Raw genomic sequence first — 16144 nt, forward strand, 5'->3', positions numbered from 1 at the left:
TTTCCTTCCTTCATGTGTGTGTGAGTACAAGAATGGGTGTAGGTTTTGTTATGTATGTGTATGTAGTACGTTCTTGTGTGATACATTGAGACTTTAATCTCTGCAAATGTACAAAATGAAAAATAATGACTTAACTAATTATCTGTAATTTAGTGAATCTCCATGTTGTAATTGTTTTTTACTTTCCTTCTAAAAAGCGTTTTGTAAACCTCTTTTCACTCTATGGTTCATGTTGTCTAATGAATTTGAATTCGTATGAAAGTTACTTATTACTTCAATATATTTGTCTGAATGTAGTTCAAAAAAAATACAAAAACATTCCAGCGTTATAATTAGTATTTAAATTGTACGGATAAGTGCATAAATAAATTTGTTGATGTCATCATGCAAGATCTGTATTTGTTGTACTTCCTCTTTCTTCCTTAATAATTAGAAATATGTCCTTTCAGTATTTTTGTTAATAAATAGGGTCTATATACATTTCCAAGAATCTCTTATGATAATTTTCACTGAAAATGAATTTACCTTTGGTGTTTGTCAACTCTCATGGTTTGGCAATACATCTTCTGTTGGTTACTGGCAAACAATATCCCAGTACAAATGACTGGCACCTTGCCCTTGGAATCCCAAGGCTGTACTGCTGTTATAAACATCAGGGTCTGTGTCTTATATTAGGACTTAGTTCATTAAGGTGCTCACCTTGGATGCACACCAATTCAGTAGTTAAAGTGCAACATTGCAGGTGTCTGCATCAAAGGTAAGATTTAAATAAATAATGTTACTCTATGACTATTGAAGTAAAAATGTATTACCATTCATGAAATTGGTTATCATGTCATTTTTGTAAGGTACAATAGAATTTTCGTTATTGTATGTCTTCTTCACCTGTGGGGTTGTGGGTGTGAACTGTGCGCGTGTGTGTTTGACCCTGTTTTACGTCCAGATGCCCTTCCTGATGCCAACCCTATGTGGAGGGATTTCTATTGCATGTTTCTGTGGAGTTTGGTAATGTGGTGTATTATCCGAATATGAAGAGGAGAGTATTAGGACAAAAACACCCAATCCTCTAGTCGGAAGAATTAATCAGATGGGATGAAAATCCCTGACCCAGCTGGAATCAAACCCAGGACCCTCTGAACCCAAGGCCTCAATGCTGACCATTCAGCCAAGGAGTCAGACTTCATTATTTTATGTATATATACAGAGTGTATCAGAACTATACTAACAAAAAAATCAGGGATGCCCTTCGTGTTATATTAAGAATGATAGTGCAGTCGGATTGGTGGAGAAAATTTTTCTTTTTGAGAAAATGAGATTACTTTGTAAGTTCCGGGAGTGCATTTCAAATTGACGAACTTGCAATGTTTGCTATGCCAGAAGAAGTGGGGTGTATGATGGAGACAGAGATAATGCACCACGCATGCACAAGTTTTCTCGTTTGACTCGCACAGGAGTGTCCTCGTCTCTTACAGGCAATATCCACAATTCATTTATTAAACAGCCGTAACTACACACAGTACAAGAACACACTCTAATTAAAACACACTTGTCAGTCAAGGAATGCACCAGATCATTTCTCCTCTAGTTTCCTGGTCACAGTAACGTTCTTTTTTATTCAACAGGCAAATGCTGGGGCTGTACCTTAATTAAGACCACGGCCAATTCCTTCCCATTCCCAGGCCTTTCATGTCCCATCATCGCCATAAGACCTATCTGTGTCGGTGCAACGTAAAGCAACTAGCAAAAACATATTATTCAACATGCTCAACACTGCTGCCCCATGATTGTGTATTCCTTCACTCACAACACTGTAAATGGAATGAAATTAATATGCCCAATGGTGTGGACTCTGTTCAGGATGTGTGGTTTGTCACAAATTTGCCTGTGTTCTTAGTACAAGTTCATCTTCTCTTTCTACAGGGTTCATATAGTAGTCAATTTGTGCAAAACAAACTGTACACTGCCTACTGAGGCTAGGAAGCGCCTATGCGAATTGAACGAGAAACTTGTGCATTCGCACCGAGCATTACCCCTGTCTCCCAATTCCCACTTCCCGTCACTTCACTTCCCTCCTCTGACGCACAGCAACAGGAAGCGGCGAGTTCGTCAATATGAATCGTGTACACAAATGTAACAAAGTAACCCCATTTTCTTGAAAAGAAAAAATTTCTCCGCCAATCCGATTGCGCCATCATTCTTAACAGAACACGAAGAGCATCCATGATATTTTGTCGGTATAGTTCTGATACATCCTGTATATATGGCAGTGGTAGTGGTGATTACTGTTTTAAGAGAAAGTACAACTAGATAACCATCCTAATATTTGAGGGTGTTTGTGATGATAAATTGTTAGTTTCAAAATAACATCCAAGCTTGAAGAATAATGTTTGAGCTGAATAAATAATGGCATTATTTGGTCATTGTTATTGACATGAGTTAAAATTCTGTCTATTATTATAAGACATCCTGCAGTGAATTACAGCATTAAGAATATTTATTAAACTACTAACGGATATTGACATAAATGACAAAAGTGATGATTTATACAGGGCGAAACCCACAAGTGTTGCCGTCCTTCCTACGTCTCGTGTGTTGGTAAATGAGAGCGTGGTCACTGTCACATCATTCCCATATGCCTGTAGAAAACCCTTTTACTTCAATGAATGAATAATCTGATTGAAAAATAATAAAACTTACTCCATTACAGTAAGTGTTTAAAATGCCCTCCCTCAGCCTGTAGACAAGCGTTGTAGCATGTGATAATTATCCGGTTCACTCTCTGAAATTCAGCCTCATAAGTCTCCAAAATTCAGTGCGAACTGCACTTAAAAATCTACCGCACATGAAAATACACTGTTCAGTACTTAATTCAGAAACCATGAAATGCACTGGTGAATTACTGCTGTATAAGAAGCAGTCGCACTTACGTTGTATGGCAGCATATCACTGGGCGAACTCTATGGATCAGGCGGCTATTGCATCATCCACTAGCCTAGACATGGCACAGAGAAGAACAGGAAACTCAACTGAGACTCGCACTTTATACGAAAATGGAGAACAAGGTGGGTTTTTATTTCCCCTTACAGTTACAAAATACCATTCGTATAAAGGTAATATGATACGATTTAAACAAAAAAATTTGAAAGTGAAATATTGCTACAATAGAAAGAATATTAAAAATATTTCAAAATGCATTTTTCACAAGTATTCTAAAATTTAGAAAAGGGTACATATCTTTTTTTTTTTGCTATTGGCTTTACGTCGCACCGACACAGATAGGTCTTACGGCGACGATGGGACAGGAAAGGGCTAGGACTAGGAAGGAAGCAGTCGTGGCCTTAATTAAGGTACAGCCCCAGCATTAGCCTGGTGTGAAAATGGGAAACCACGGAAAACCATCTTCAGGGCTGCCAACAGTGGGGTTCGAACCCACTATCTCCCGAATACTGACTGGCCGCACTTAAGCGACTGCAGCTATCGAGCTCGGTAGGGGTACATATCTAGATGAATATCTAGATGAATAGGGAAGGGGATGTTGGTGGCTAGCTTTGATGAAAAGGAAACATTGACAAAAAGGAGTTATATGAAATGGCCAGAGTTAGAAGAAAAATGGTCAAAATCTGTTAGCATTAGAATGACAGAGAATATGGCATTGCTAGAATGATAGTATGGGACCATTTTGAAAACATCAAACATCCATGAAAGTATAATTTGTAGCCATGATAGAATTATTCAACCCTGGTAGGTAGTTTGACCCAGAGTGATTTTTGATGATTATCCTGAGTGTCTTCTCCCAGACAATTTTCACATGCTAGAGAAATACTGGAGCAGTATCATATGTGTAATCCTACAGTAATTGTATGCATTACTGCATATCAGGTGGTGATGGTGGTGATTGTTGTTCTAAGGGGTAAAACAATGGGATCATCAGTCCATCTAAACTTAAACTTCGTCCAGCTTATCCCATGTATTTTTGGGGTAGCTGGAGCCACTCAGGCTCATTTTGATTTGCACTTGGGGTTTATGCTCTTCCTGATGCCACATGAAAATCTCAACCAAGAATCAACTATGATTCAAACCTCAGTTCTCCAGGTGGAAAGCCATTAGCTAAGCCACTGCGCTAATCACATCCTAACATTAACTAAAAGAGGAAGAGGTCAACCCCCTGAAGAATGAAGATATCTGCTTCACCGAGCAAATGGCTGTGCAGTTTGGGTCACGTAGCTTTCAGCTTGTATTTGGGAAATAGTGGGTTCGAACCCCACTCACTGTCAGCAGCCCTGAAGATGGTTTTCCGTGGTTTCCTATTTTCACACCATGAAAATGCTGGGGCTATTAAGGTTATGGTCACTTTCTTCCCAGTCCTATTGTAGCCATAAGACCTATCTATGTTGATGCAACGTAAAGCAAATTGTAAAAGAATATATCAACTTCAGAAAGAGCAAAAGTATAAATTGCACAAATATGGAACACTCCTTAGGTCAAGTAAACATAATATAATCAAGGTCGGAAAAGAATAACAGTTGACCAAGTGAGGCTGTACAGGAAGAGTCTGGCGCTAAAAAGCAGAAGCTACCTATGGCTTAACTGGAGCCTGACAGTTGTCAAGCATCAAGCTATGAGCTTAATAATGGTGTTGGCTTCCAGAGAGACCTAATGCAGGTCTTTCGATTTGATGCCGTATAGGCGACCTGCATGTCTGAGGTTGGGACCCTGTCTAACATGAAATCTAATGCTTAAACGTCACGAACACCTATCCTCTAATGAAGCACCTAATGAAAGTTAAAATCCCCAACCCAACCGGGAATCTAATCCAGGACCCCTTGAACCAAAGACAAGCGTGCTAACCATTTAGCCATGGAACCAGACAAACTATGAGCTACTAACTAATTTCATGTGGCTATTTCTAGCCGAGTGCAGCCCTTGCAAGGCAGACCCTCCGATGAGGGTAGGCGGCATCTGCCATGTGTAGGTAACTGCATGTTATTGTGGTGGAGGATAGTGTTATGTGTGGTGTGTGTGTTGCAGGGATGTTGGGAACAGCACAAACACCCAGCCCCGGGCCATTGGAATTAACCAATGAAGGTTAAAATCCCCGACCCGGCCGGGAATCGAACCCGGGACCCTCTGAACCGAAGGCCAGTACGCTGACCATTCAGCCAACGAGTCAGACAAACTATGAGCTGATAGAGTGTAACTTCTAAAATGAATCAACAAAAAGTATTTCTAATTTTCTGTAGGATATGTATTTACTTACTGTCTGGAAGGAATGCACACACTGACAGCACCATGCTTTTATGCTGTATCAAAGTGTTTACATGATCTAAATATGTGTACTATACTTGACAAAACTGCAATGCAGTGATCTTTAATTAGTACAGCAGTGTTTGGAAGTGACTGTCAGTCTTCAGCCAAACATGTTATGCAATGTGAGGTATTTAAATGAACAACAAGCCATTTCAACAGCTTTGATCTAATCCCAGAAATAAAACTATCCGTGAATTTCTGAACAAGAGTAAGCAAAATTACTGTTTCCTCATTTATTTAAAGACAAGACATAACTTACGAGTAAATAATTTAACACGTGCATTAGAACCTCTTGAATCATTTGTTTATCGAGTAAAATTTAAATTGAATCCTAGCCTGTTCAATGGTAATAACATTTTTCTTTATGATATTGATTTGCAATAAATGTCACTGCTGTGTCATTTTATAACTATGAATTTTGTGTTATATACCATATAAATAATCAGCATGGCAAGGTTGTTCCATTTAGTGCGTAAAATGTATGACACAGAAGAAGTGCCATCCAATTTTGAAAAGAAAGTTGTTATACGTATTCCCATGAATGGGCTATAGAGTTATTAGGATGATAAGCAAAGAATAGTATAAGCCTAGTAATCTCAGTAAGTTATTAATTGTAATTAGAAATGTATATAGAAGAAAATTGCAAGATCCTGTAATGCGGGTAGAGCAGATTACGGATAGATAGATGTTTGAGTTATGAATCGGTTAGTTAAGAATATGTCAATAGTGGTAATAATTAGTATAGTGAGTATTAGTATCTGTATCATTGTATTAGGATAGTTGTTGTTAGTGCTCCATAATGTAATTAACTGTTAAATTGCATGTAATAGGTCAGGGTACAATAGATGGAACATTTCTTCCTCAGCTGCTGGTATTCCATAGCTGTAGGGTGAGAATATTCATTCACTCATTCAATCATTCATTACCCCATCCATCCATTCACTCATTCATTCACTCAATAATGAAGGCTTTCTCTGCAATTACTGGTGATCCGTTAATGGGAGTGAAGAGTTTCCTTTGCTTTTCATGCATGCATCAATTCTATCAATTCATTCATTCATTCATTCATTCATTCATTCACTCTGAATAGGATAGTCTCTCCGTAGCTGCTGGTGCTTCGTAGCTATAGGCCGAGTGCAATTAATTCATCCATTCATGCATTCATTCATAAATTCATCCATGCATTCATCCATTGACTCATTCAATTAGGAATGCTCTCTCCTCAGTTGGTGGTTGTCTATGACTGGGAGAGAAGTGTTTATTCATTCATGCATGCATGAATACAATTCAGTCAAGCAGTCATTAATGAATTAATTAACTCATTCATTCATTCATTCATGTAGCCATTCATTTATTCAATTCATTCATAGTGTCTGTTGAATCTGGAGGAGAACTCTATACAGACTTATGACAAATACTGTAAATAAATATTCCCAAGAAAGTAGGTGTTGACAAGTGTGAAAACTACCATGCCACTAGTTTATAAGTTGGGGTCATTTTCTCCTTTTGTGTTTGTCCTGTGTTCCTAACTACCTGTATTTATCATTATCAGATATTTCTTCCCTTACCTTGTATTTATTCGGCTTTCTTCTTATCCTACAATACCCACATTGAGGCTAAAGATCTGTCAAGATGGCCCCTCAATAAATGTCGGTGCTGGTGCTCGCCCTCTTGGGATTGATGAGGATAGAGCCGTTCTATTCAGTCGGGGGTGGGGTGATTAGCTCAGTGGCTTAGCTGCTGGCTTTCCACCCAGAAGACTGAGGTTCGAATCCTGGTCGATTCTCGGTTGAGATGCTCATCTCAAGAATCACATAACGTCAGGAAGGGCACCCGGTCTTAAACCCCCGGCCAAAACCAAAATGAGCCTAAGTGGCTCCAGCAACCCCAGAAATACCTGGGATAAGCTGAAGAAAGTTAAGAGCCTGTCTATTCGAAGACAGCAGTGTATGAAGATATGGAGATTGTCCTTGTTCTTTTGTGTTTTCATGTTTGTTCTTGTCTTCTCTTTCTGCTGCTCTGTCTTCCCACCCTGATCTGCCTTTTTGTTCATCCTATTGTGTGGACGAAGAGAAACTAGAAAACATGAACCATTTTCAATATCTTGCAAGTATTGTAACTAGCGACGCAAAGTCCTCCGCTGAAATCACTAACAGAGTGCAATAAGGAGCACAATTTTATCACCAAGTTAGGTCTCTTCTATGGGATTACCAAATAACTTTAAGTACAAAGAGAACCAACCGTTTATCAGGTATGCCAATAACTACATAGGCCCTTGAAACCAATACGAACAACAGTAAAGATAGTTGCAGACTTCAAGCTGCAGAAATGAAATTCCTGAGGTCAATGCTACAAAAAACATAGAGATAAGATTCGGAATGAAGAAATCTGTCATAATACACAAGTAAAGCAGTCACTAAGTGAAAATCTAAGAACATCAATGCTAAAATGGTATGGTCTTGTAGAAAGGATGGACCAGGTGAGAACAGCAAGAAAATGGCTAGAAAAGGAACTGGAAGGCAAAAGACCTAGAGGCAGACCAAGGAAATGGTGGATCAGTCAAGTAAAGCAGGACCTGGTAGGAAGAGGAGTGGAATGGCACCAAGTTGAGAAGGAAGAAATGTACCTGGATGGACAAAGATGGAAAGTACTCTTGTACCGCACCCGGGTGACTGGAGATGGTTAAAGAATGATGATGATGACCATTGGTTTAGTATCTCACGCTTACAAAATGTTAACAGCTATTATTTAGAGAAGACAAGTTGAAGCTAAGCTGGGAAAAGAACAGTAAGCTTCAAAAGAAATGTAGAAACATGTAAAGTAATCCTAACTTTACATCTGGTATTATAGGATTAAATTACAAAGGACAAGCCCACATACCTAGCATTCATAAATCTAGTAAAGGCATTCATTAATGTTGATGAAAGTGCTCGGGATCATATACCAAAAAAGAAGGATTATATATAGTCTGTATAAGAGTCAATTTCCAGTGCTAAGAATTGATGGTTATGAAAAAAGTAGAAGTAATACAAAAGGGAGTCAGGCAAGGCTTATAATTGTTTGTATAGAACAGGCAGTAGAGGAAATCAAAGAGGAATTTGGAAAAGTAATCTCAATCCAAGGAAAGGAAATAAGAACTCTGAGATTTGCCAATGATATTGTTATTTTATCTGAGTCTGCAGAAGATCTTTTGAAATTGCTGAATGGTATGGATGCAATCTTGGAGAAGGTATACAAGATGAAAATAAATCAAAAACAAAAATAATGGAGTGCTGCCAAACAAAGTCGGATGATGCAGGAAATAGTTATTAGATTCCGAAAGGAAGTCTTAAAGGAAGCAGATGAAAATTGTTATTTGGGTAGTAATGAAATGGCACATGGCTTTTAGTTCTGGGAGTGTCCGAGGACATGTTCGGCTTGCCAAGTGCAGGTCTTTCGATTTGACTCCAGTAGGCGACCTACGCATCGTGATGAGGATGAAATGATGATGAAGATGACACATACACCAAGCCCCCATGCCAGACAAATTAACCAATGATGGTTAAAATTCCTGACCCTGCTGGGAATCGAACCCAGGACCCCCGTGGCCAAAGGCCAGCACGCTAACCATTTAGCCATGGAGCCGGAGATTTGGGTAGTAAAATAATTGATGATGACAGAAGTAACGAGGCTCACTTAAAAGGTTGATATAGAAATTAGAAAGACTTCTGAAATGCGTTACTGAAAAAAGACTGAAGGTGATATGGGTAGATCAAATCACAAATTAAGAGATACTGAATCAAAATGGTGAGAAGAGAAAATATTTGGCAAATTTTAGCGCAAAGAAATAGAATAATACTACACATCTTAAGACAACTAGGACTTGTTCAGTTAGTTTTTGAAATGTAGGCTGTAAGAACGGTAGGGATAGACCAAACCATGACAAACAGATTAGAGAAGATGTAGGATGCAGTATTACCAGTACATTGGAATGGAAAGGTTAGCACAGGATAGGGTAGCATGGAGAGTTGCATCAAACCAGTTTATGGACTGATGACCCAAACAATAGCAATTTGTATATGTATTATTAATTGGATTACCTTCATAATGTATATCATATTTTAGTGAATTAAAGATACCTTGAATTCCTCAGTTATTATTGAATAAAAATGTTCATAGCCCATCAAACAAAGGTAGAACACAGACGATGTAATGAAGCTTAGGAAGGAAAAAATAGAGGAATAGAGTACTGGTATCCACTAGTTTATTGAAAACCCAATCTTGGCTACTCCTTTCTACTTTTTCATCACTCTTCATTCTTCTGAAGTGCTTGCTAGTCTTAGTATCACCTTACCCTTCACTCATTTACTCTCTGAACAATGTCAGTATGATATCGTATACATTTTGTTTTCTCCTATTTTCCTACTCTACAAAAATGTGCATCTTCTCTGACTTTTCTCACTTTTCTCTACAATCTCCTTTATCAGATTTATACCTTCATCACTGTTGTTCAAAATGTTGTAGGCCCCATGGACAAGAAGTTGCTGTACATTACTACAAAATCTGAAGGTCCAACAAAACCTCTCCCAAGGGAAGTTGATGGTCATTGGGAGTGATTCCATGTCACATCATTCTATCTGACACAACAGAGACACCGTCCTAACCTTCCTGCAGAGACAATTACATCAAGCCAATAGGGACAAATATTCTGATCTTCTGAACAATACCAGACAATTTCAGATAAAGAAGAGTATTGTCACTGTGGTGAGATGTCTTGATTCACACTTAGCAAGGTGGATGGAATTCAGCAACTCCCACATCAATATGTACTTTCTGGAGAACTTCTTTGAGGATTCAGAGTTTATGAGCTTATGTCTTTTGGTTCTGTAATGCTACCATATGCTTTCTGAATAATAAACTACACTATGTAGAACACTGCTCTCTTTTATGGATGTTTGGTCACTTACAGAAAAAAAGTGTCAAGAAGCAGACACTAGAAAGAGTGGGAGAGATGTACCACATGAGTGTCAGCTGTGTGAAAGTAGAAAAAAGAACAGACTGGTTTGAGCAAAACATGGATTAAGACAAGAAAGTGCTCAGTCACCTTTGCTCTTCATTGTAGTATTGGACGAGTTAATGACAAAAGTGTCAAGGAAAACTGAGGAAGGAGAAATGAAAGTGATGATGTTTGCAGATGACTTGTTAATCTGGGGAGAAAAGAAAGAGGATATCCAGGAACAGATAGATGCATGGGAAGATGAGGTGCAACAATATGGAATGAAATTTAATGCCAAAAAGAGCGAGATAGTAATCACAACTAGAAAGAAGGAGAAACCTATGAGAGGGATAATGTGGGGAGGGAAACAACTTAGGAAGGTAGAGAATTTCAAGTACCTGGGAAGTATCATAGAGGAAAGTGGAAGAAATATAAAGAAATAATCAAGCATGGAAGATAAGCAGGAGCATTTCTGAAAAGTGTCAGAGGCAAGGATGTCTCTCAGAGAAGCAAACTTACCTATTCTGACATATGCAGGAGAAACTTGAGTGATGAGGCAGAGCCATGACTAGGGTACAGGCAAGTGAAATGAAATTTCTGAGAAGTAGGATAAGAATGGATAAAATGATAAATAAGAAATTTAGAGATATAATGAAAGAAGAGCCACTGCAAAACAGGATAGAGGCATCTAGACTTAGATGGTATGGACACATGAAGAGAATGACAGAGGTAAAGATTCCCAGGAGGATGTACAAAATAGAGATAACAAAAAACTGATCAAGAGAAAGACCAAGAGACAGGTGGATAAAAGGAGTGGAAGAATATGTACAGAGAAGAGGAAAGGACTGGGCAAGATAAAGAGGGAGAAGTGTTGGGAAGACAAGAGGAGATGGAGAGGCTTATATTCCAAGGAGACCTGACCAACAGCTGGAAACTGCATATGATTGTTCCTGGGTTTCCGTGGTTTACAGAGGGATAAAAAAGTGCCTGGGGTGAATGGGAGTACAAGGAATTAACTAGATCACAATTTAACACAACAAATTTTGAAATTTTATTTCTTTAAAATTTGATAAATAGAAGATCTGAATAAACAACAACAATCTTATAATGAGCTCATCAGCTCGAACAAAATAGTGGACTTAGAACTTTGAATATCAGGTACAAAACTTGAGAGAATTACAAATTATAAATTACACAGAAAAGAGCTGAATTGCTCTTGGCAGGTACAAGATTTACAAGAGCACGATTTGCTCCTCTCCTTCACACAACAGGAGAGTCTGGATTCCAACTATATCATCATCCAGCCTCACAGAGGCATCAGTTTCTAATTGCGCATTTTCAACCTATCGGTTGTTCTTAATTAAAGAATTTACACAAAGTAGCCCCAAGGTGGGCTTGTCTATTGCTCAAGAGTTTATAACTTTCTGTCCCTCAAGGGACTTTACACCAGACTCAATTCTACACACCACAACAGATTTTCAGGGGCATTTTTGCCCATACTCAATGGCCTTAATGATAAAAGAAAAGGTTGGTTGTAATCGGCCATAAACAAAATGCAAGGAGGCGAAACACCTGCACTTTTTCTAGAAATACTTAAAACCCTAAGTGGGCTTATGGCCCAATGACACAGAGGCTAAGCCTTTTCTACAGCAGGGTGACTAAGTAAGAAATATTAAAGCCAAATAAGTGTTACGAATTCTAGAGGTTTAGGAACTTTTGTCACTCCATACCAAGTTGAATGGAAATCAACAGAGGGTAACCACTCTTTGTTCCATTACATTACGTATTTCCCAGTAGGGAATAGAACAGAGTCCTCAGACTGGCCGAAAACGCTACATTTAAACCACCAGATTTAGAATTTTATGTGAAATAAAAGAGGTTGAAAACTTCCCCTCAAGCTAACTGCAGGAGCTATCACATGTTTATGAAAATTCTGCCATTACCTTGCTATGCTGGGCCTTCCGAACACCACCCATGGCCCCTGCCTCCGTTAGAACACGCCGCACTCATTTTGTTTTCTTTTTTTTTTGCTAGGGGCTTTACGTCGCACCGGCACAGATAGGTCTTATGGCGACGATGGGATAGGAAAGGCCTAGGAGTTGGAAGGAAGCGGCCGTGGCCTTAATTAAGGTACAGCCCCAGCATTTGCCTGGTGTGAAAATGGGAAACCACGGAAAACCATCTTCAGGGCTGTCGATAGTGGGATTCGAACCTACTATCTCCCGGATGCAAGCTCACAGCCGCGCGCCTCTACACGCACGGCCAACTCGCCCGGTCCGCACTCAATTAACTGGAGCAATGAAGAAGACCATACGGCCCTAAAGAGCCCAGCTTTTATAGTATTTTTCAGGGGAAGATTCCAGAACTCTTTACTGATAGGCTGGATTCCTGTACAACCCTGATTTTAATTGGCTAGCAAAAATATTTATAAAATTCTGATAGGTTGATTACTATTGACTAAGAAACCAGCAGTGTTGACAACTTTGATACATGAACAAAACAATCTTCAAAACTTAAGGTTTACCAACTGTAAAAATACAAATTTCTTAATCAATTAATTATAAGTTCGACTCGCTAGGGGCTGCAATTAAACCTATGCTAGAGACATCTAACGGTTGAAAACCAAAATATCTGGTAATACATCAGTTCAAGTTAGATTAGATTAATTGGCCAAAGAAGGTGCAGGAGCGTTCCTGAAAAGTGTCAGAAGCCTAGTTTGGAGCAAGGATGTCTCTCAGAGAAACAAACAAAATTGCGTGTGGCTATTTCTAGCCGAGTGCAGCCCTTGTAAGGTAGACCCTCCGATGAGAACAAAAGAGTGATATACAGGACATACTACATGCCTATTCTGACATATGCAACAGAAACTTGGGTGATGAGGCAGAGAGCCCTGACTAGGATACAGGCAAGTGAAATGAAATTTCTGAGAAGCAGGATAAGAGTGGCAAGAATGGATAAAATAAGAAATGAGAAGTTTAGAGGTATAATGAAAGAAGAGCCACTACAGAACAGGATAGAGGCATCTAGACTTAGATGGTATTGACACATGAAGAGAATGACAGAGGAAAATGACCAAGAGAAAGACTAAGAGAGGTGGATAAAAAGAGTGGAAGAATGTGTGCAGAGAAGAGGAAAGGACTGGACAAGAGTAAAGAGGAAGAAGTGGTGGGAAGACAAGAGGAGATGAAGAGGCTTATGTTCCAAGAATACCTGACCAACAGCTGGAAACTGCATATGATGATGATGATGATGATGATGATGATGATGATGATGATGATGATGATGATGATCACTTTCAGATCCTACAGCTTGTACATATTATCAGTATTATTCAAACAACCCTCATACTGTATACCATACATACATTGCTCCCTTTCATTTGTATATTTCCAAGTTTCACATGGTTCCACATTCTTGTAAAAAGTAATAGGTTGCCATGACTTATGCACTAACCCTTGTATGTGTATATTTTGTGGGTTTCAGAAGTTACCACACTGACTATCTTTCTGAAGTGATTAAAAGAAAGCAATATGGTTACTTATCAACAGTATCCCCCTTAACTTCAACATATCTTACATTAATATTTCTATGTTCTGAACTGTTGTCTGCAAAATAACCTAAAACTGCATCTTCCACCTAATTTTCAGCCATGAATTTAATTCCTTGTAGGTCTTTCTCTAGTGGTAGCCTTAGTAAACGCAGCCAAGTGAACTGAAGCATTGTCATGCTGCGGACCAACTCCACCATAGCTTGCCTTGTTTGTTCTCCTTGATGGCATCTTGCAATCTGTGCAGAAGTGAAGCAAAATAGTTTGCATTCACAGCAGTGTTCCTTTCTTTGAAGTCAATTGAAAGTTTTTCTGATCAGTTCCAAAGGATTATTGGCATGATGATGTAGACTGAGTGACCTTGGTTTTTCTCACTGATGTTTTGCTTGGTCTGCACCACTGCATGGACTCCCTTTGAGTGAGAATGTTGATTCAGAACTATGTTTCATCTTCAGTAACAAATGATTCAACACTTCTCTCTGATACAGTCGGAGAGGTGCAATATCTTACAGGAAAAGATTGGATGTCATTCCTTTTAAACTACTGAGAGAAGTTGGGGGAGTTGTCTTGTAGTAACTTCTCTTATGTGCAGTTTCTCAGGAATGATCCAAAACATGATTATTTTAGAAAGTCCTAATCTTACTTTGACACAAAACAGCAGCAGCTATCAGAGCCATGTACACCATAAAAAGCATAACCACTCTATCAGCACAGCAATGTCATTGTTCAACATAGCGATAGCTCCCATATTACCTTATGGAATTCAAATCATATGAGAAAATTTTACAATCGGTGATTTAATCAAAATGGAAAAGGTCAAAGCAATGTTCATGAAAAGAGCAATGGGGGTAAAAAATACTGCATCCTTATGACTAGTATACAAGCTTACAAGAGAAACCTTTGTTGAGGATATCAGAGCATAACACCGTCTACATCCACAAGGCCATACCAAGAGCTTGTAAATATCAGAAACAGAAAAAAAGGAAGAGACAGAGCTGGAATTCTACAGCACATCTGCTGTGCTAAACAGGACCTGGACCAGAAAGTGCCAAGAACAAAGACATGTGACTACCCAACTGGCCATACATGGTTTTCACCATAAATTTGTGTAAACACAAGATACCACAAACCCGACAAATACTGTGAAGGAAGAGTTGTGAAACATATCCCATAACAAAGAGCAGAAAGACTAAAATCAATAACTGAATATAGCAAGGAATAACTTACAGGTATGTACAAATCCTCACTTGAGTGCACCTTTCTTATTTATTATTATTATTACTAGCAAATGTACCCGTGCTTCGCTACGGTATTCTGCATTGTATGATATGGATGTTGATGGCCAGGCAGGCATCTATTTTTGGAAATGAGACATAGCTCTCATAGTGCATTGGCACTGCTGGTGGCTTCAAATAGCCTATGCAGTGGCCTCCACGGTATGCACTAGCTTTGCGTCTTGGGTGGTGTGCTAAGTCCCAACTGACGAGCCTAACTTAGCACACGAGGGCAAAACGCAGGCAACCAAGAATGAGTTAGCTGGAAAATTTATTATGCCCAATAACGGACCATTAAATTGGTATTCTGCATTGTATACGGAGATCGAAGTAAATTACTGTACATGCAGTGAATAAGATTTTTTTTTAATTGCATGTCTCTTAGTGTTATCCAGAAACAACAGGGAGAGGTTTCCATACATTGTTTCCAATGTAAAGTGCGAGTTGCAGAGTTGTGATGATAATGGCAGGCTCACTTACCTACTGCCATTCACAATTGAGTAGGGAAATTTTCATTATAATGGCAGGTCCCATTACCTACTGTGCGGTTTCAATTAATGGGGAGTTTTCATTACAATGGCAGGGCCCCTTTCCTACAACCAGACAGATTACAATTGAGGAGTTTTTATTGCAATGGCAGGCACCTTCCCTACTGCCAGTCGAAATTGAGTTGTGCTGTTATCATTATAATGACAGGCCATTTTCTTAATGTTAGTTACACTGAGTTGGTGAGTTTCCATTATAATAGCAGCCCACTATGCCTAATGCCAGTCACATTTTAGATGGGTGAATTTGTTTATAATGGCGGGCACACATGCCTACTCGCAAACACAATCGGTTAGGGGAGTTTTGAATAAAATTGCATGCTCTCTTGACTTCTGCCAGTCAAGGCTAGACCGGGCGAGTTGGCCGTGCGCGTAGAGGCGTGCGGCTGTGAGCTTGCATCCGGGAGATAGTAGGTTTGAATCCCACTATCGGCAGCCCTGAAGATGGTTTTCCGTGGTTTCCCATTTTCACACCAGGCAAATGCTGGGGCTGTAC

At 39.1% G+C, this 16144-nt stretch overlaps 1 protein-coding gene across 1 annotated transcript in view; it reads left to right on the plus strand.

The window, feature by feature from the left end:
- Window positions 1-624: 624 nt before the first annotated feature.
- The window catches only part of LOC136857238 (PDZ and LIM domain protein Zasp), an 87636-nt gene continuing 72116 nt past the window's right edge, over window positions 625-16144 (plus strand). Inside the window, exon 1 of the mRNA XM_067135726.2 lies at window positions 625-757. The gene's annotated coding sequence lies outside the window, so the exon portion shown is untranslated. The remainder of the gene's footprint in view (window positions 758-16144) is intronic.

The sequence above is a fragment of the Anabrus simplex genome, chromosome 1 (genome assembly GCF_040414725.1).
Source record: "Anabrus simplex isolate iqAnaSimp1 chromosome 1, ASM4041472v1, whole genome shotgun sequence".
In the NCBI taxonomy this organism is placed as follows: Eukaryota; Metazoa; Arthropoda; class Insecta; order Orthoptera; family Tettigoniidae; genus Anabrus; species Anabrus simplex.